Consider the following 23427-nt stretch of genomic DNA (forward strand, 5'->3'; position numbering starts at 1 on the left):
TCTGCTATTTGCGATCATTTTTTTCTTTTTTTTTTTCTTTTGTGTTTTATTTTATTTTATTTGACTTTCATTCTTATTTTACAGCTGGGGGGGGGTTGCAGTCCGGCAGTCCAATAGCATGGGCCGCCCCTGCAGAAATGGCAATGCTTGGAACATTGATTTTTTTGTGTGGTGTGTCAAGTTTGCTTGCATGTAGGTAGGTGGGGTTATTTACTAGTACCTAAACTTTTGGATGTACTGAAAGTTTCAGCATAAGGGGCAGGAGTGTGTGTACAGGTGTTTTGGGCCAGGGTTCGAGCAAGGACTAAGTAAAAGGATAGATTTATGTTGTGCACAAATGGTTATGTGATGTGAATTGTGTGTGTGTGTGTGTGTGTGTGTGTGTGTGTGTGTGTGTGTGTGTGTGTGTGTGTGTGTGTGTGTGTGTGAGTGTGTGTGTGTGTGTGTGTGTGTGTGTGTGTGTGTGTGTGTGTGTGTGTGTGTGTGTGTGTGTGTATATGTGTGTGTCTTATGTAGTATCACTGTTAGGGAAAGGGTTTTTCTTAAGGTAATGGGAAGGGTTGAGGTTAGGGGCAGCAGGGTGGGCTTAGGCTTAGCATAACTGTAAGCTGGTACAAGGGAGTAAAGGTTAAACCTTCTGCCCAGAAACAGGGGGTTCATTGCTGTGAAAGAAAACATGATTCTAAAAGGTTAAACCCTCTGACATGAAAAATGGTGTTCACTGTTGAGCAAAATAAGAAAATGTGCTGATTCTAAAACTTTAAACCATTTAACATGAAAAAGGTGGTCAATTGCTGAGTAAAACAAGAAAAGGGTATTGATTCTAAAAGGTTAAACTCTTCAAAAGGAAAAGTGATTCTTTTGCTGTTTGAATCAAGAAGTTGTTGATTTTGAAAACAAACCATGAAAAGGAGTAAAGTAGGTTTTCTGCTGTAGAGCACAAGAAATAAAATTGTGTATATACTAAGTAAACTGGTTGCGAGTTGCCCCCACTGAAAATGTGAGACTATTTGTGTCATTATAGAAATAAAGAAAATGCTGCAGATATGCAGCAGTATGGATTGACTGCAGAATGTACCTCTGCTGTCTTCAAGCAGAAAAAAAAAATCTTAGAACTGTGGTGGAACAGATGATTGATGACCATGAAAATAAAATGACCGAGAACTTTACAAAGTTGTTAGCTGACCCTGACCAAGAGAAAATGTGCCAAAGTAAAACAAACAAGTGGTCGATTTATCCAATTGGCTCTGGAAACTTTCTGTCCAAGTGGGAATAATGAAATTCCAAAATAAGCTTAAAAGAGCTAAATGAAGAAACATCACAAATCAAAAAGAAAAAAGAACAAAGTGACTCGATGGTGGAACTTGAAAGACAAAAGGAAAGTCAATCAAAAAACCAAACTGAAAATGTCTTTTTACAAAGCAAAAAGTGAAAACTGTGGCAGGTGCTGCAAAAGGTTAACAGATAGCAGCTTTATCTAAAAATGAAATATCAGAGCATATAAACCAAGAATGAATAACTAAAAGTGCAGCTTCATGAGGCCAGAAACAACGTCAAGCATTGTTTATGGTGTCATATTCACAATGTGAAGAAGTCTGTAAAACAAAATAAAAAAATGAATACTAACAGCTGACACTGAAATGTGGGGAGCTGAAAGAGATTGTGTGCAAACAGATACAAAAAAGTAATACTACTTAATCAACACATCCCAGAACTGGAACAAATATGCTAAGAGAATAAAACCCTTGCAAATGTGCTACTGGAATAAGAGAGAATGTAAAATAGATGGTTGGTATGTTTTTACTCTGATTCAAGGAAGTGAAAATCCCCTGTAAAATGAAAGCTCAATGGCTGGGACAGCAACTGAGACACAGCTCAAAGAATGAGGTTAAACTTTCAAGTAGCATGATACCATGGAAGACACAGCCAAACATAGAGCCACTAAGTGGGATAATCTGAAACCTGAAATGATAGCCCCTAAACTCAACACAGCAAAACAGAAAAGGCAGATTGACATGATTAATCAAAATGCAGTGAACTGAAGAGAAAACAGAACAGTTCTCAGAATATGCAATTGTACATGAAAACATATGCAAAGAAATGCAAAATGCATTAAACAGACGTAATCAGCTGGGAACGTTAATTGGAAAAATTGAGGCCAAATACATATGGAGAAAAATGTAAAACACTATAGAGAAGTTGAAACTCAGAAGAAGGGATAAACTAAGATAAAGCTGGTCTTAGTACCAAGATGAAAGCAAAGTGCCTTAGAGAGAACAACCAAACTGATGAGCCTGTAGGTGGCAGAAGTTCTTGATGCAGACAAATAAGAAGTAGGCAGGAAGAGTGTATCGTGGTGAATGTCTGCAGTGCTAGTGACTGTGTCCCCTTTTGTTGATCATTATCTAAGTCTTAGGAGGCCTGATCAAAGAGGTAACCACCTCCAGAAGCATTGCAAATGGCATGTCAGAATATGAGAGACAAATCAAAATAAAAGAGAAACTAAACAAAACAATTGCTCATACTCAATAGCAAAAAAATTATGGCACTTAGTTTGCTCTTACTTTATCAGTCAAATACCATGCGGAATGTACATTTGCATATTGTTTAAGTAATTTAAAGTCACCTACATGCTTACTAACCCATTAATTTCTGAAACAAGTACATCAGGCAGAGCAACTCTGGTGTGAAGTATCAGCTAGGAGGAGTGGAATTGATGGAATATGAAAAAAATATCTGTTATTCATGATCACCCCTGGAATGAACAACTAGGAGCAGAGAGAGAAGACAGTAGCAGCAGTAGAGTTACGGTATATATGCTCAAAGGGAAAAGATCTGTTAGCAAAGAGATAATACTTGAGTACTCCAGGCCCTACCCTGAGTACTGCTTGAAGTCCGTATAAGTAAAATGTGATCAGACTTCTAGAAGCAATTCACATGAGAACTGCCAGTAAGATCCCTGGGAAACATGAAAAGAATCTGGAAGAGCTAGAGCCATTTTCACTCAAAACCAGGAGGAACATGAGGCGTGATATTAGGGCACAAGCTCATGGCATGAAGATGTGAAGGAGATATTCTAAACATGAATGATGTGGAGATTCTGAGCATGCAGACAGTAGACGGTGGAGACTAACTACTCCCTATATCTCTGAAAATATCTTCCCATAGACATAAATGGGTGGTAGAGAGGAAATTCACACAAATATTCAAAAGGGTACTGACCAGGTGGAAATGGAGGAAGGGGAAAGATGCAGTTGGAGGGAAGGTAGAATGCTAAAGCACTTAAAATATAGACTAGTTAGGTTTATTTTCTTATGCTTTTAATATAATGTTATATAATTAAGAATTATTTTTGTTATTGCTATTATTTTTATATACCTGTTACCCTTCTATGAGGATATTCTTAAATGGGGTCCCTATTAAATTATCGAACGTTTCAAGGTTCGAATGTCATATGGCCGGCACCATATGATTGAACTTTGAAAAGTTCGAAGGTGTAAGGCAATGGCTCCGTACACGCAGAATGGGAAAATTTCCCTTTTCTGTACTGAAGTGCAGTCTCAGAGTTGATATATTTAATTAGGGAAGGTGTGGGGGTGCATGGGGGGGCTTGCCCCCCTGCTTAGAGCATTAAGGTAAGTGTTTTTTTTTTATGTTTTTATTCTATATTCGAAGATTCAAGTTTCACTCATATGTTGTCAAACATATGAGGTTCGAAATTTTGAAGCTTCAAATATATAATATAGACCCCTTAAATACCCTTTCCATTTGCCAATCATACAAATCTCAGCTCAATTTCTGGTGTAGTCCTTCATTGGCTGGGATGGCCTCGGCTGGGTAATACAGTTAATTCATTCTTAGATGTAGACTTTATCAGAGAATGAAAGAGGCTTTACTCTCACTAAATGTAACTTCTGAATACATTTATAAAAACATGGCTACCATCAGTGGGTCTGATATCAGCAATGACTGGCACTGGTGAGGGCAATAAAGGATCATGTGACATAGGTAATGTTTTCCAGCTGCTGTTTGTGAAGTTACTACATATGTCAAATAACACGGAATGCTTCATAATTTTAAAGTAAAGTAAAAATATCCACATCAATAGCATGATTTGTTTTTGGGTACTATCTCTGTAGGTAGCAGAGAGATGCCCACAAGAGATCCTTCACTCTTCCACTCTGTAGTCATTAACAGCTTAAAATCTGATTAATGTATGAAACCTAAGATAACAGCATTAGATGCATATATGCTGCCATGTTGAAGCCTATGATATCAGCATTAGATGCATATATATTGCCATATTGAAACCTAGGATATCCATGTTGATGCCAGGCTAGCTAATCCAGAAAATGATGTCAGAAACAGTCCCATATGCTACTGATTTATAAGCATTACACTGCATTGTAATGATCATTATAGACATGCTCATTTTTCACTCCTGTCTTTTTTTTTTATTTAGCTTTGACATTTCAGCACCCTCTAAATGCTCTAATGAGCATGAGAATATCACAGAGTGAAACAATTTTCCAGAGATAAGCAGTAAGATCAATATACAACATGAATGACACAAAAGGCATGAATGGCACATATGGTTGGAAAAACCTTCCTAGCTTACCTTGTAATTACACTAGATTCAAATACTGTGACTTACAAAATGTCACACATTCAGAATCATTTCATAACTAAAAGGGATATTCCACCATTATTACAAGACTTATTTAATTTCATTTAGCCTTCTGATGAATACATGGCATTATAAATCTTATTTTAAAAGGTATAACCACTGATAGAGTTTAGTTTGTTTCAGCACTTGCGGAGAAGGTACAATAAGACATACTTTTTCCCCCAAAATTAACATTTTCCTTTCAGATGCTGCCATCTACATGATTTCTAACTATCATGGATGTCAGAGGGCATATTCACACTCTGAGATTAAGCTGCATACACATGCATATTCATGAAGCTGCATACACATGCATATTCATAAAGCTGCATACACATGCATATTCATGTAGTGATTTTTACCAATGGCAGTAATGATGACAAAATAATTGAAAGTCAGTCATGTCAAGAAGAAATGAGCATAAGAGAATCAAATAAGATGTCACGTTTCACTGTTAGACATGACACACGCCATAGTAAATGTGCTTTTTTAACAGGTATTGCCTTAGTCTTGAATATTTTCTATTTCTTTTCTTTTTTATTACAGAAAGCCAAACAAAAGAATTTCTAAACCACTATAAAATAACACGTGTGATTCCTTTGTGTAGATAAACTGAGATTGTTTTCTGTATTAAATCAAGTAGCACCCATAGCATATGAAGAACTGAAATCATTGAAAGCAATTTAAGGTAGGAAACAGATCTATTTTCAATGACTTATAATAAGATTCTGGACTGAAAAAATGACACATATCTGCACTGTAATAAGTTCACCAGAATAGGATTACTAGGAAAAGTGAAATGGTGGAGAAATCCTGAATCCTATTATTTTAAAATTTCAAAGAGACCACCTTGCTTAAAACTCATGTCAAAGAATTCCTTCTATGTTATTTGCAAAGGCGTTTTAGTATTCTGAGACATGACAAAAGCCAGCATTCACAATGAACTATACAACAGAATGAATGTGACCTCTATGTAAAAACCAGTGCTCTGCAGGTACTCCGCTGTCCCTATCCATTTTTAGATGTATGGCTCATATAACCTTTGGATATCTAAATGACCTCAATATCATTTTTGATACGTCAACAAACTTAGACGAAATGAGATTTTTACATAGTTATATGAAACTGGAATCAGAAAGGTCTGCAGACTATTTAATATTATACAGGCGATTTCTCTCAAGTGCTCTCAGTGCAGTTGTTATGGAATCTTCACAATTGATAAGAAGCGAATGAACATGTTTGAAAGTCTTGGTTATGAATCCAGCCCAGGCAGTATGCCTCCCACCTTTCAATTTTATCTCCCATCCAACTAGCAATTTCCTTAATGACTCAATATCATTTGTTACTACCTGGGTGTCATAGAGTTCACTAAACTAACCGAGTCTCAGAAATGTCATTTTGTCATCATACTTCTGATGGAAATGATTAGCTACATGCTTGAAATTGTTTCAGGAGTGCGATATCAGAAACAGAGTGAAAAGAAATCCAGCGTACTGGCAATAGAAAAATAACAAGTAATATAATAGGCATTTGGCTGTATAAGAGATGACTGAAAAAGAATGTATTTACAGAAATATACAGGAAAGAATAAGCAGAAATATTATCAGACTATGTAACCTTTATCAAGTTTAATCTCGTATGCAGTCACTTCTTATAAGCTAAGCAGAAGAAGAACATAAATTAGTTGTCCTAACACTCATAGATCTCTTAATGTGTTACAAAGGGTTCTAATCACAAACTGGGAGACTATGGGTTTTCTAAATGAGTTCACTAGAATGACATATTAAAATACTATCCCTCTGACCAACAAACTAGATTTAAATAAAAATCCACATTTCTTCACTGGTTGCCTTGGTTCTAACTGTATCATGTGGGTTTATCTGTCTATTGCTAAAAGAGAAGTATGCAGTTGTTCCAAGCATTGCACTTTACAACTGCAACTGAATTGGTCAAAGTATAGCAGGCAATCTTTCTCTTCATTAAGAAGATAAAGTGACAATCACAAGAAAGAACAGCAGCATTTTATTTTTTACTATTTCTCTCTCCAGAAAAGCAGACCTGCAATTTCCACTACTGTCACCTTCAAACCTACATTAGTCTGATGAAGAATTGTAGACAAGCTAAACACATTTCTCCAGAATGGAAATAGGTACACTGAACTCTCTCAGAAACAAACATAATTCCCATCTGAAATCTGTTCATGCAGCATTTTTGGGGATGGGATCTCCTATGTCCTCTCTCTTGTATTTCAAGAGAGAGCATTAAGAAGAGACAAAATATTCAATACTGAAAAGGAAGCTCTTTGGTATCAAAGAAAAAGTGACCTTTTGGCATCATAATTGTATTGATCATTTGCAGATTTGCTTTTGAAGACACATGTAATGTGCTTCAACAATATAACAAATATGGGTTCCACCTTCATGGCTGAATACATGTTTGGTCCACAGTTTAGTTTACTGTTAATGACAGACTAAACAGCAAGTTGACAGGTGTCAGAGATTAAACAATTGTCAGGGATGGATAATTTGCCCTTATCACGTGTTTGTGCAATATCACAGTTAGCATACATATATAGCCAAGGCTTTTCTCTGTACATTCATAGATGTGTGTTGACATGGGAGTTTTCATCAACATTTAAGTTGTCAATGTTGGGTGTATTTGATGTATAGTAATATATATATATATATATATATATATATATATATATATGATAGATAATATATATAAAACTTACACAACCAACAATTCATGTGTACAATACTGATTGTCTCTTCTTATAGGAATTCAGATAAATACAATTTCAGATATGTTAACATACTTCCTTTACAGAAACTCTATCAAAAGTTTTTTTAAGTTGCCTTTCTTTTAATAGTTCACTCAGTAATTTCCCATCATTCACATGCCTAAATCATAAAAACTCTGAAGATAGTTTCAAAGTCTTGCCCCTCTACTTGGTATCATACAGTGTAATAAGAGAGTATCTCATGTACACAGCCTCAACAGACACTCTTCTGTCAGGCCTATTACACATTTGCAAGTTTGATGATAGTGTGAATACCCACTGAATGCATTTAAATTTCTACTTCAACATAATTAGAACATGGTGGAGGGATATGTATGTATTACAGAGAATACCTTTTCTATGGAACAGTATTCCACCCCAGATACAGTGAATTACTTCTCTTTGTCTATTCAAATATATTTTGGATAAATGGATAGGAAACTGAAAATTTACCCCTGGTTTAGCACCCATGTCCCTTATGGATAGGGGCAACAAGTAAATACTCCAACATGTCCTTGTTCTGCCCATCCCTGGTTTATTTTTATGTAAAATATAAGGCCAAAAATACCATACAAATGTAAGGGTAGGCTTCTTAAGATCTCCACAGAGCAAAAGTCTAGTATGTACCTGTGACGACCGTGCCCTGGCTCAGCAATCAAGGAGCCTCAAATCTTACCACTAACACCAGGGAGGTCATCTCATACAAGAGGAAATGATAACTAATACACACAGTAAAGAACAATTTCCCTTAAGTGCACACAGAGAACACAGTCAGTCTGGGGCTGGTTGCTCCCTTGCTCACCAGGTCCCCAATAAGACTCCCTACTGGCACAGCTATAGGGTCCAGGCTCAGACTAACTGGGCAAGCTAAAACCTCCAGTACCCTCTCTGTCTAACCAGTGCTTCATGTCCCTAACAAGTAGCTGACACAACACACACAGACTTTGAGATAAGTATTTATACAACTTCACAGACATGCCTGGGAAAGGCTGACACAGATTATCTAACTGTGCTCCTTTACCCAGATTATACAGTAGTAATTATTGCCACCACCCAGTTAATAATATCAGCTACTAAAAGGCCCTTAAAAGGGTGTCCAATTATTACTGTGCAATATTAATATCCAATGGTAGTATGACTAACAGTCAAGGCTTACTTTACAGTGGCCTATTACAATAACCTCTATAAATATGCAATGTACTCTAGAGCTTATATCTACACAAATCAGCCACAAGTAGAAGGTTTTAAAATATTTAATATTAAATAATTAAAACACAAGACAAAACTACTATACCACAGAGATATCTAAGAGTTCAGAGATCACACAGAAACTTAAAATAATACAGTAGGACAGGTCTGATTTCAAAGAAAAATACCTAATTAATCTTTACTAGCTTTAACTATTCCTACAAGGAATCACAGTGCTAAGACATACATGTGAGCACAAGGCAGAGTGCTGGTAAGTTAGATGTCCAAAGTCAAAATGCTTTCAGTCTCTTGTGAGAAATAGTATTTAAACATTACTCACAAACATGTCTCTAAGGCCCTCCCAAAATTACATCATTTTTGACACTTAGGTTTTCCCAGTATTCATATTGCATCATCTTAACACCTGGCCTGAGTTCTCAGGCCACAAACTGCATTATTTAGGAAACTAACACCTGCACAGAAACTTACAGCAATAGAAGACATTTCACATGTATATTCTAAAAGAAACCAGAGCAATAAAACACCTTCCACATCTAAATTCTAGTCATAAACTTTAGCTTTAAAACAATGGACATGAAATCTTCATCCAGCCACCATGGAGCCGAATTCTAACATTAAAGAGATTCATAAGATCTTTTCAACTTAAAAAGACATATTTGAAATACTTGGCTTGGTTTTCCTTACAGCAGATGGCAATGTTGCAACAATCTTGAAGTTCACATTTTACAGTGTTTACTTACATTTAAAAAACACAAACCTGTATTTTACATTTATTTATACAGTTGATAGAATTATGTATCAAATTCTATTTGACTAGGCTGGCAGCCTTCACCCATCTCTCCCCAATTGTCACAGCACTTATGAAACTATTTCTCATTTTTTCAGCTTCATTAAACCTGCTCACCAGTGCTCATTTTTAAATTGCAAACATTTGAAAAAGTGGACATATATCTAGCTCAACATGTGCACAGCACATTAAGTAATTAAATGAGGCAGACAGCTACCCCACCAATATTCTTCTTCTACTGTCTTATTTAGTATTCTTTAAGATTGTATGTTTCACCATCTGTGTGTGAGAGTATAAGTGTGTAAGCATATGTAGGATGGGTGCATTGTCAGTTTCCAGAACAAATTCTGTTGCTGACGGTTTGACAAAGCTGTTAAGACTTTATTGGACTCCACGGAAAATCTATATTAGTTTGTGATAAATGTTTCCTCTTGTGACTGTTGTGAACTATGTAGTGCTGCTTAGACATTGTGGGAGAACAATCACACACACGTGTCCTGAATGGAGGAAACTACACAACTCTTTTTTATAAAAAGGGAAGCACTGAAGCCAAACAAAAGAAAGGGGGAGAAAGTGACACTTTGAGGTTAGGAAGTGAAAGCCTTCAAGGTAGGCAAACTCTGAAATATAAGGCAACTGGAAAACCTTGGAATTAAACTGCTACCCAGTGTTCATATGTGGTCTCTAGATGTTAGTAAGTATTAGAAGTGGACAGATTTCCCTCACTAGGAAAATGGGTCATAGAGGCTAGACAGTTTAATTTAAAATGGTAAATGAAGTGAAATGTGTGTTTTAACTAAACCAATACAGCCTCAAAATACTCCATATTGTGAATGATGTTGTCAGTTTCAGATTTCTGCTACTATTAACAACAAATGAGGTTTGGTAAGAAAGCAATTTGTCCAGGGACATCTTCAGAGGGGGTTAGATTAATAACAGTAGTGGGAATTAAGAGGCTGGGGGATGAAAGGGTTAAATTGGAATAAGGGATGATTGAGAGGAAATGAGGTATGCGTAGGGAGGGGCTTAAGGGGTTTATGCAAGTGCAACTGGGTAAGGAATCACATTTTGGCATGAACTTGCTACTGCCAGTATTACGTCTATGACAACCTGTAAGTACTGGGGTGCAGGAAGGCCTTGGATGGCTTTTGGTCAGAAACTGGAAGTGGAGGGATGTGTGAGTAAAGAGAATGAGGTGTTTTGGTCATGGTTGGCATTGTGTTAGTGAGATTCATTTTTCAGCATTGGTGACCACCTATCTGGACTGAAACACTAAAGGTGGAGGTGTGTCCATATTCATTAAGGATATCCATACCTCCAGGCTAGTTGCTCAGCATAATGCATCCAAGATTATCCAAGTGCAACTAACTCTGGGCAAGACCGTGATCCAAATTGTAATTTGCTACAGATCTCCCACCATGCCCCAGGATTCCCACTCTTCATTTCTTGATACACTGGAAAATATTAGGGTACAACCCAACACCTTAATAATGAGTGATTTCAACTACCCCACTATTAACTGAGAAAATTACTCACGTACCATCTCTTTTGCTCAACATTTTCTGGAATTCATAAATTCCAATGCCTTGGATCAACTTATCCACACCCCCACCAGAGGCAGCAATATCCTAGACCTGGTCATTACCAACATGTTCCACACCAGAGGTCAGTTCCTTGTTGGTCAGATCTGGCCACAAGCTAATCAGCCTAGACATCCACATCCCGCCCCCACTGACAGAACCCACACTGTCAAAACAGCAGACTCCAAATCTGACTTCCATTAGGGAAACCACCGTAAAAGATTTCTCCAAAGCCAGTTTCACGCTTCTTAAGAGAGAAGTGGCAAACTTCATGACAACCTTGCAGATGGACAACAGAGGTACGACTGCTGAATCCTAGAGAAATGCACTTTATCAGCACTTACACTAGTGCATGGATCTTGCTATCCCTAACAGAACTAAGATGCTATCCTCCAAATAAAGGAAGCCAATCTGGTGCTTCCCTGCCATAAACAAACTCTACAACAGAAGAAAGAAACTGTTGTAAAATACCATAACTGGAAGAACTCCCGGGTCATCCTCAGTAAGAAGCTGAGATCCCTCATAAAATCCTCCAAAGCTAGTTATGAAAACAAAATCGCCACTGATTCTAAAGACAACCACAAAGCATTCTATAGCTATATCAAGTATCTCAATGGCAACCCTCAGATATGCTCTGAGTTACAGCACAACGGCACTAAATATACAGAACCAACTGATATAGCCAACATCCTGGCAGATAGATTCAGTGCTAACTTTACTCCGCTCACCCCCTAAAGGGCCCATCTCTATACCGGAAGAATGCAAAGTTCCTGTAATCATGGCCGCACAGGTAACAACCACAATCTCCAAAGCCAAGAACACAGCATCCATGGGACCTGACAACATCCCAAGCTGCATTCTACATGAACTACAGAATGAACTGGCACCTCAACTAAGCACCATGTTCAATCATAACCTCACCTCAGGTTTTGTGCCCACTGAATGGCACACAGTGACAGTTATCCCACTCCACAAAGGGGGAGCCACCACGGACCCTGGGAACTACTGCCCCATTAGCCTAACGAGCCTGGTCTACAAGACCATGGAATGTATCATCATGGAACTTATAAACAAAGACATTGGTAATCTCCAAACTCCGGACCCCACCTAGTTCAGGTCTGTAAAAGGCAGATCATGTCTCCTAAACCTAATTGACTTCTTTGAAGCAGTCACCAAAGCCATAGACAAGGGTAAGGTGGTTCACACAGCCTATCTATATTTTGCCAAGGCTTTTGATACCATCCCCCACTCTGGAATTATAGATAAGCTCACTGACAGAACCCACACTGTGAAAGTAGCAGACTCCAAGTCTAACTTCAGACCAGTGACAAGTGGAGTACCACAGGATTCAGTCCTGGGTCATCTCCTGTTTGGTATCTACTTTTCTGAAGTACAGGCTAACACAGAAGGTCTTTGGCTAATGAAGTTCACAGATGACTGCAAACTAGGAGCCATAATTGAAACTCCTAACAATGTGAACATCCTACAAAAGGGCCTCACTGAGACAGATGCCTGGTGTCAAAGCCATGGCCTCAAACTCAATGCCAAAAAGTGCATTGTCATCCACTTTGGTAAAAACTCTGTACCCATGAACTACCACATAAGTGTTAGTCTACTTAACACTGAAAGTGTGATAAGAGACCTTGGGAAACAGGTGGACAGTAGTCACTCCTTTGATTATCACATCATCACAGTAGTCAGGAAATCCTTCTACATGACACACCTCATCGCAAAAGGTTTCTCATCGAGGAAAAAAGAGGTCATTGTTCCCCTCTACGCATCACTCATTAGACCTGTTATAGAGTACAACACCCCTTTTGGTATGTACCTCACAAGACATCTACAGCAACTGGAAAGGCCGTAGAAATAGCTCACAAAGAGGATTACTGGCCTCAAACAGATGCCCTTTGCAGACCGTCTAAAAAAACTCCAGCTTTACTCCATTGCATATCGCCTACTCAGAGGCAATCTCTGCCTAACATACAAAGCTATGTCAAACCCAGAGCTGTTGGATTTGCTCCACTTAAAGGAATCCCAATCCCTCAGAGCTACATGCTCTAGGGACCTAAACCTTCTCACCACAATAAACAGAACATGCTGGAGGGATAGATTCCTGTCCCAGAGTCTTCCCATACTCTGGAACAAACTACCTATATATATATCATACAAAGCTCCTTATTAGCACTCTTCAAGAAAAATCTTGATTATTGGATGGGAAATAGGAAATTCATCCCGGGGATCACCTCTCTGGCTCTGCTCGACAGGGGCATAGGAAAATAATTTTCTTGGATGGCGAAAGCCAGGGTACCTTTTTGGCTAGGCTTGTATAAGCCCTAGGGCCAATAGCCTAGTACCTACCTATGAACCTATGGATGTAGGGGACAAGTCTGGGTACATTAGGGATTTGTAGGCAGTCTGACTGATGTGTTTTCTCATTACTGTAGTGTGTCTTGATGAGTTCGCCAGTTTACCGGGTTGTTTGCAAGTTGGGAAGTTGTGGCATGTAGTCCTGTACAGCTTTTCCTGCTATTGATGATGCATGTGGGGTGGGGCTTTACAAGCACCAGATGGGCATGGCATAGTTGAAAACTGATGGATGATCTCTGTACGTGATGAGGTCGCGTAGTAATCTGGTTTCCTGTTATAACAGTCACTTTTTTAGTTTGTAACTCCACGAATAGGCTTGATGTCCAAGGAACGCACAGTAACAACAGGATATATCCAACAGTTTTTATTCGTATTCGTATTCCACTCCAACAAGCATAAGCACAAGGCTATACTATGTACTGTAACCAAACACAATACACATAAGGTCCACAAGGTTGAGCGCTTTCATCTGCAAAGCAGATTTCATCAGAACACAGAAGCTCCTTAGCAGAGATCTTAAATAGAGTTCTACATGTCCAAATAGGCGCCAAAATGGTGAATTAATTAATTAAATAATTAAATAAATTCAATTCACTCAAAATTGCATACTTGCAGAGTTTGTGCCTAAAAACGTGCTACATACATACATAAAAAATATTTTCATACATATATACATAAAATATCAACATGTACTGAACTGATTGCAGTGAAACTAATAGCAATAATGATTAACTAAGCTTTATAGTATCCTTACTTCTAAAGAATCTAACCTATAATATACTATATAAAAAACACATTGTAAAATACATATTATAAATGTAAAGTAAAATGTAAATATGTAAAAAGGGGGGTTAAAGAATACGCACAAGACTAGAATGGTGACGTAATGACCCCCTACATAAATTAAGTCGTGCATAGGTAGGAATATTCAAGTTAATAAAGGTAATAGAACAGTGATGCAATTGATGAATCAAGTTACTACAACATCATAATCCAAAAAAATCCAAAAAAATATATATATCATAAAAAATGTAAGAATATAACTCCGTAACTGCCTCTTCTACAGAACTCATCAATAGAGGACATATAAAACGTAGACAATACTTGATGATATATACACATTTCTACATGTAAAATAAAATAAAATGAAATAAAATGAAATAAAATGAAACCTAATTGATGAAAATTGATGAAATAATGATGGATGGATAAGAATATAAATATCAATATAATGGTGATCATAAATATGAATGTAAATATAATTGTAATTATAAATAACAGATGTTAAATACAAATATAAACAAATTAGTGTAGTGGGGAATGCCCCCAAATTGGTGTACAAAACTTCTTACAAAACTTCTTGCAATATTAAAAGGTTGTTGGAAAAGTCACAGGTGATGCATAGGGAGAATAAAAAGTATGGACACACTAAGAAATGTGGGTCTTGCAAGCAGTGCAGATTAATTAACACTACTAAGGTAGTAAAACTAAACAACATCACGCACACCAGTCTGCACAGCAAAGGTGGCAACTGCAATACATCTAGACTAGTATATGTGGCCACCTGTGAGAGATGTGATGCATTTTATATAGGTAAAACAGAAAGGAGATTTAAGACTCGCATCTACGAACATACATATAGGATAAGGAAGAAGGACCCCAACAATGCACTCAGTAGGCATATTATAGACAGGGGTTGCGAGCATTCCTTTCTGTTTAGCATCATAGACCACATTGACACAATAACAGCATGGGGAAATTGGAAAGGTCATTTATCTCTCCTAGAAAGCAAATGGCAAATGATTTGCGATGCAACAACTAAACCTGGCCTAAATGACCACATAAGTATAAAACCTTTCCTCATTCTTGACAGTTAATTTGGTTATGTTTATATTTGTATTTATATCTGTTATTTATAATTACAATTATATTTACATACATATTTATGATCACAATTATATTGATATTTATATTCATATCCATCCATCATTTTTCATCAATTTTCATCAATTAAGTTTTATTTTATTTTATTTTATTTTACATGTAGAAATGTGTATATATCATCAAGTATTGTTTATGTTTTATATGTCCTCTATTGATGAGTTCTGTAGAAGAGGCAGTTACGGAGTTATATTCTTACATTTTTTATTATATATATATTTTTTTGGATTATGATGTTGTAGTAACTTGATTCATTAATTGCATCACTGTTTAATTACCTTTATTAACTTGAATATTCCTACCTATGCACGAATTATTTATGTAGGGGGTCATTACGTCACCATTTTAAGTCCTGTGCGTATCCTTTAACCCCTTTTTACATATTTACATTTTACTTACATTTATAATATGTAATTTACAATGTGTTTTTATATAGTATATTATAGGTTAGATTCTTTAGAAGTAAGGATACTATAAAGCTTAGTTAATCATTATTGCTATTAGTTTCACTGCAATCAGTTCAGTACATGTTGATATTTTATGTATATATGTATGAAAATATTTTTTATGTATGTATGTTTCACGTTTTTAGGCACAAACTCTGCAAGTATGTAATTTTGAGTGAATTGAATTTATTTAATTATTTAATTAATTAATTCACCATTTTGGCGCCTATTTGGACATGTAGAACTCTATTTAAGATCTCTGCTAAGGAGCTTCTGTGTTCTGATGAAATCTGCCTTGCAGATGAAAGCGCTCAACCTTGTGGACCTTATGTGTATTGTGTTTGGTTACAGTACATAGTATAGCCTTGTGCTTAGGCTTGTTGGAGTGGAATACGAATACGAATAAAAACTGTTGGATATATCCTGTTGTTACTGTGCGTTCCTTGGACATCAAGCCTATTCGTGGAGTTATTAGTAGGTTTCTTTTTCCAACTTTTTTAGTTTGTAACACAGGATTTAAGATGGTCTGGGTTCCTGCCTTGATGTTACTCCTGGCATTCTCTTGGGGATTTGCAAACATAAAAAAGCAAAAAAAAAAAAAAAAAAAGAAGTACGTACGTTGGTGCCAATGCTCTTTCTGAAAATAATGTCCCATATATTTTCTGATGCATCTTGTCCTGGTTTGTCTTATCTTCTGATGAATGGAGTGTGTCAGGTATAAACAGCCCAAAATTTATGAACTAGACATTACACATTTTTCTGTTTAAGTCTACTCATAAAGTATGCCTAAAGTGAGCAGTAGGCAAAGATCAAGTCAGAATACCGCAAATTGAGACAAACCTGTAAAACTTTCACAATTCAAAGTTGTGCTATACACATTATTTTTGGTGCTATGTGCTACGATCTTTTTAGGGATATACAGGTTTTCTTAATGAGAAGCTGATCTATAAGAAAAAACAGCTAGCTCTGTTAGAGAGAAGGTGAGTAAATCAATTTGTGTTATATCAGTTTTACCCCCCCTGTGAATAAATACCCCAAGTATAACAAATGCAGTTTTGACATACGTTTCAGGCATATTTTCTTTTACTTCTTGTTTTTGTTAACTATCTCAGAAAAGGAGGGGATTGTTCACAGCAGCTGTCAGTCACTGCATATGTACCTGATGGCCAGAAAAGCCCTATTCCAAAAATAATTTACTTGCCGCTGTTTCAGACCCAACACAAGGGAAGGGTTTAGATTGAAACATTTTATTTTCAGGTACAGTGTACAACATTGTGTTTTACTTACTGTGAAAATTAAAACGCAGTAGTTTAGCATCTTAAATATTACACCTTAGATGAATCAAGACCGACCACCAATTCATACCTCTCAACCACTTAGAGCAAGAAATCTGGACAAAACCAAATATAATGGGGGACAAAGGCCCCAAAATAGGGACAGATTTTAAGTATTGGTCTTGTAGGCTTGGAACTTTGATAGAGTGGGGTGTTTTGTGTTGGCATGCATTTTCTAGGGGATGTGGTGGTGTGGGGCTTAGGTGTATGTCATTGTTTGGTGACTTCAGTCCTCAATGATTTTGACAGATCACCTCTTTTGTGAGGCAGATCGCTGGGATGATCTGAGGACTGAGGTCACTGGGTAGTGGCGTGCATTTAGCTTTTGGGCTTCGGGTTCTTTGGAGGATGTATGTTAGGACAGATCCTGTTGCTCGGGCAACTTTGTAGGCTTATAAGAGTGATACTTAAAATACATCTGACTAAAATGGGAGCCACATTGCTGATGTAGTTTCTTCACATGGCCCATTGTCAGTCTGGAAGGAGCCGCTTTTCATTCCAAAAAAAAAAAAAACACAATTTCACTCCCAGGCATGTTATGCAGAGTGACTGGATCTTGCCTGATTTTGTTTGTCATGTTGCTTTTGGTCATTGGCGATTCACTAGGAATTTAGGTCACTAGATGGTGGCTGCAGTTGCATTGCGGAGGTGGCATGCCTTGCTCTGAGAAGAGCAGTTATGATGTTCCCAGGCTTTCAGTTACCAGTGTTTAATGCTTGTGATCACTGCACAAGCCTGGGTGACATTTTAACCACTGGTGTTTTTTTTGGGGGGGGGTTAAATTATCCACATTCAACCTCACAAAGCTGGCAGTTGGCACAGTGATTAATGTATGGACAGGAATTTCTAGGGTGCAGTCTTTGCTTCCCACATGCCACTTGTTCGCTACAAGGATGTTACATGATGCTATTAATCTGAGCTTAGGTCGGGAACATGTTTGTATACATGGTACCTGATTGCTTTTAAGGGAGTCTCGGTTTTGATTTAGTTTCCTTGTTTCTTAGTCCCTGCTGCTCCTGGGTGGGTTTGGTGACAAATGGTGGATTATAATCATCACATTTCAATGACTGAGTTAGTGAAAATAGATAGGCTACACAATTTTTATATTTTGCTAGATGTACCTATGTGATACAATGAGGTTGGATAGTCGGTAACAACTTAATTTTAGTTTAGCTTATGCTGGATGCAGTATTACCAGAGAAATGCTGCTGATCTGTGGATATAGTGAAAATAAGATTTTCTAGCAGTATACTAGTGCTATGATATTATACATGTTTAATTCAGTTTATTCATAGTAAAAGGGGTTAGTCAGACAGGAGGCTGAAGTGTGACCCTAGGGTAGGACAAGACCACTAGGTATTACCTCTCTGGCTCAATATTAACTTCAGCTAGGAAACCCATAGGATGGTTAAAATGGGTGGAATTTATTTATAATATATGCTTTTAATGAAACAGTGTTTCAGTTCGGTTTACAACTGATAGCAGTTAGATGTTAACATGGAATGTGTGACAGATTTTTGAAGTGGAACTTCGGGGGACATTCACAACTTTAACTATGAGGTGCATAGGACAGTTGACACATTAGTTTATTTATAGAATAGGCCTGTTAAGGGAGTGATTTAGTTCAACATAACCTTAAATGAGGAATGTTCCATGGGAGGCAGGACACCTGGGAGGTAAGGGTACATTACAGAGGTATTTCACTGATTGTTTTAGACATCTTAACTGTCAGTGCTGTGTCTACATTGTGTTAGAGATGCTTGCAGTACCAAGCAGAACTGGGTTGAAGCTATTAAGGTGCACTTTCTTGGGGATGGGGGTTGGCATCCAGTATAGCGGCTGGGTAGTGATGATCAGGGTGGTCACTGGTGGTGCTTAAAGTTATCATTAGAAAGTTTTGGATGTGGGTGCTGAGAATTTACAGTTTTCTTTTCTTTTGCAGGTTGGAGAAGTGTAGTGTGGACATCAGTCACTGACCTGAAGGAATCGGGTCCGAAATGTGGTGGATCATGTTGCAGTGGCTGTCCCAGTCACTAGAGTGATGTGCAAAGAGGTCCAAGTGGGGGAATGCAAAGTGAGCAACAGTAAGAGGCCTGAAGGAAGTGGATGTCAAAGGTAACTGATTTTCATGGGGGGATGTTCCATTTTCTGGAGTTGTGCATAATGAAGTCGCAGGTAATCTTACTTTATTTCATGCTCATTAAGGCACGTTGGGCTTGGTGCGGTTTGGGGTAGGTGTGGGCAAGTGAGGAGGTATGTTGGGGCAGGGTAAAGCAGGGGATTGTTATGGGGAGTCTGGGAGTTCCCACAGGTGGGGTGGAGTTACAACAATCACAGGAATTTACTAGGCTAATGGATCTATGGTCCTTACTAGCTAGCCAAGGCAACCTAGGCAAGTTCAACTCTTATTTCCATGTACAGCACCTGTTGACCTTGTCCAAGATAAACATGGGTAAAATCCCTGGGGTGAATTTATGGCTACCCATCCAGTTGTTTGAATTATGTTTAAGAGGAACAGTGAGGTGTTCTCTTGGACAGGCAGTGGTGTTTGTTCCAAGAGAAGGGTTCCTCATAAAATGGGGTTTATTTTGAAAGAAGGGTATCTCCTTGGGGATAAATCTGTCCTTCAGGCAGGAGCTACTACTGTCTCATACTAGGTTATGGTCTTTAGAGTGAGCACCAAGTGTACCATTTGACTTGTACATTGTGATGATAGGAGGTGGTTTGGTATATGTATGACCATTAAGAGTAGGTAGGGTTTGAAGGAGCATTCTAGGTTTGTCAGTGTTTTGGGGATGGGAGGAACTGTGTGTCTCATTGGCTACACAGAAGTTAGAATGCTTAAGCAAGGCATTGTTTTTGGGATTCCTTACATATGTAGGCCATGTTTTAATTCTTTACCAGATGTATAGGTAACACATGGGAAGTAAGTTTTGCGGGGAAAGATAAGGACAGGCTGAGGATTAAGGCTGTTCAATTTCTTGGGCTACCGGAGCTGCTGTCAGCCAGTCTACTTGGGTCATTTTGGGGGGAGGGTTTATAAGTTGGTGTAGTGTTTTACCATTGTGCTGCGTTTTGATGCATTGCAGAGGGATGGCCCTTGGGAAGATGGTTAGGGTAGCTCTTAGGTATTTATACTAGCTTAATAAAAATAGACAGGAAGTGTTAGAGTGGGGGGCATAATATGGGGGAGTTGGTTGTGGCTGGATAGGACATTGCAAGATTAGCTACATTTGTGTTGCAGCTACCTTTTGGAAGGAATCTGATGGGAAAGATTTAACTAAATTTTCAGGCTTGGAAATAAGATAATGCAGTCAGTTGGTTAAGGAGGATTTAGCTGAGTGTAGTATACTTGCATGGGTGACAAGGCTATATGAACTTACTAAATCCTGGTTAGTGGTTCATTGATCTGAAGCACTGGGGTAGGTTTGATAGGGTAAGACTGACAGACATTGGCTGATAAGGTAATTTGTGTGGTGAGGGCTAGATTTGATAATGGAGATCTATTAGGCTTTAGTTCATGTGGAAACATTTTATTAATATTATTAATATGCAGTTATTTGGAGAGTGGCTTGTTGGTCAGCAAGTGCTATGATGTTGAATGGTTTTCTTGTTTATATTGGGTAGTTGGTGTCATGGTGAGATTACTGTTATACTGTTCTGGAAAGGAAATTTTATTTTGGCCATCATTATGTACAGTGGGCAGTAAAACAGGGCTGCAGTTAGGCATGATGGTCTGTAATGATTCTTGCATGGTTTCATGTGGCATGGATTTAGTTCTGGGTGGTACATTTGGCAGGTAATGACCTGGGAATCATTGTGAAGCTACTGCTGGCAGTTAGGTAACTGAGAATTTAGTTAATATACAATGGTTATGCCAGGTGATGTGGTCATGTTTTTTTACATTAGCATTTGAGAGGGAGTGCTGGTTTACTTTCAGCTGTTCAGGCAATTGGCTACTTTGGCTATTCATGTGATAGGGCCTCTGGAAGGTGATGGCATGAATCCAGCTGAATGGAGAGGATGGAGTACACTGAATGATGTTTTAATACCCTTTAATGGTGGTTTTGCTGGAAGTTTGGTCGGAGAGAGGGGGAACAGCCTGGTTAGGCTGGTGGGCATAGAAGAGGGGCAGGCTTGCCCTCTTCTGTTCCACCTCTGGTGTTGGATGTTCATTTCAATGAGTTGGGAAAGGAAAGTGAGCAGTTGGATGCTGCCTGATAATTAAAATAAGCGAGTGGAGGTAAGGGCGCTGATTATTTAGTTGGAGGTGTAATTTAGTAAATTGTAAATGAAGTGAGTAATGGGATGCTGCTTCATAAGTGATAAATGAAGTGAGTAATGGCATGCTGCTTCATAAGTAAAATAAGCGAGTGGAGATATGGACGCTGCTTACTGGGTCAGGATGAGTGAGGTCATGCTGTCATGGTTAACATTACATGTATATTTATGCTGTGATTAATATCAACTGTACTATGTTTCAGTTGTAATTCTTAAAAATTGGTTAACAAAGTTTGTTTATGGAAGTTTAATAAGGGCTGTCAAATGTCATTTGGTGTGGTGTGTTTTTATTGAAGAGGACCTCAACAATGACAGTGTATGGAAAATGCATCTGAGTAACTGTAAGTCTGACAAAAGTTTCAAGAGGTGCATTGGAATGGGAATGAGGAACAAGCCATCCAAAGAATGAATTCTAAAATGAGTGCTGAACAAAGACATTAAGCTTCTCTTTGCCACACTTAATGCAGAAAACCAGAAACAGAAGCTGAACTCTAAGAGAGCAGTAGGTGAAATAATTATTAAATTACTTTTAAAAGAATTTTTAAGAAATAGTGGTGCATTTTTTGTAAAGTCATATGACATTGTTGAAGGATTCCTTAACAAAGATGTACATCACAAATGTACAAACTTGTTGAAGGAAATAATTGAGAAAACAGCTCTGCAGCATGAAGAATGTGCTGAAGAATGCTAGTGAAAAAAATTTCTAAAGCCTGATGTAGGAAGAGATTATTACAAGGTCGTGATGAATTCTTAAATTACAAAAAAAAAAAAAAACTTACTGCAATTTAAACAAAGAGTAAAACCAATTTTATGTAGCAGTCTGGTTTCAAATTACTTAAGACTTTGGTAAAGCTGTTAGAATTTGCTAATGGACGTAAGGGTAACTAATATACATAAAATAAACAAAAGTAGTTCTGTTTAAAAAAAATGAAGCAGTCTTCTTCTTCTTTTGGCTGCTCCCACTAGGGGTCGCCACTTCAGATCAACTGTTTCCATTTCTTCCTGTCCTCTGCATCTTGCTCTGTCACACCAACCACCTGCGTGTCCTCTCTCACCGCATCCATAAACCTTATCTTATGCCTTCCTCTTTTCCTGTTACCTGGCAGCTTCATCCTTAGCATCTTTTTCCCAATATACTCTGCATCCATCCTCAGCACATGTCCAAACCAATGTAATCTTGCCTCTCTGGCTTTGTCTCCAAACCTTCCAACCTGGGCTGACCCTCTAATATACTTATTCCTAATCCTGTCCATCCTCGTCACACCCAGTGCAAATCATAACATCTTCAACTCTGCCACATCAAGCTCTGACTCCTGCCTTTTTGTCAATGCCACTGTCTCCAACCCATATAACATAGCTGGTCTCACTACCCTCTTGTAGACCTTCCCTTTCACTCTTACTGGTACTCATCTGTTACAAATCACTCCTGACATTCTTCTCCGCCCACTCCATCCTGCCTGTACTCTCTTCTTCACCTCTCTTCCACACTCCCAATTACTCTGAACTGTTGATCCCAGGTATTTAAACTCATCCACCTTTGCCACCTCTACTCCCTGCATTCTCACCATTCCTCTATCCTCCCTCTCATTCGCACACATATATTCTATCTTAGTCCTGCTGACCTTCATTCCCCTTCTCTCTAGAGCATATCTCCACCTCTCCAGGGTCTCCTCCACCTGCTCCCTACTCTCACTACAGATCACAATGTCATCTGCAAACATCATAGTTCACGGGGACTCCTGTCTGATCTCGTCTGTCAAACTGTTCACCACCATTGCAAATAAGAAAGAGCTCAGAGCTGATCCTTGATGTAATCCCACCTCCACCTTAAACGCATTTGTCACTCCCACCGCAGACCTCACCGCTGTCACACTACCTTCGTACATATCTGGCACCCCTCTTACATATTTCTCTGACACTCCTGACTTCTTCATACAATACCACAACTCCTCTCTAGGCACCCTATCATATGCTTTCTCTAAGTCCATAAAGACAAAATGCAACTCCTTTTGACCCTCTCTGTACTTCTCCATC

The sequence above is a fragment of the Protopterus annectens genome, chromosome 5.part0 (assembly GCF_019279795.1).
Source record: "Protopterus annectens isolate FY-2018-M chromosome 5.part0, PAN1.0, whole genome shotgun sequence".
Lineage (NCBI taxonomy): Eukaryota > Metazoa > Chordata > Ceratodontiformes > Protopteridae > Protopterus > Protopterus annectens.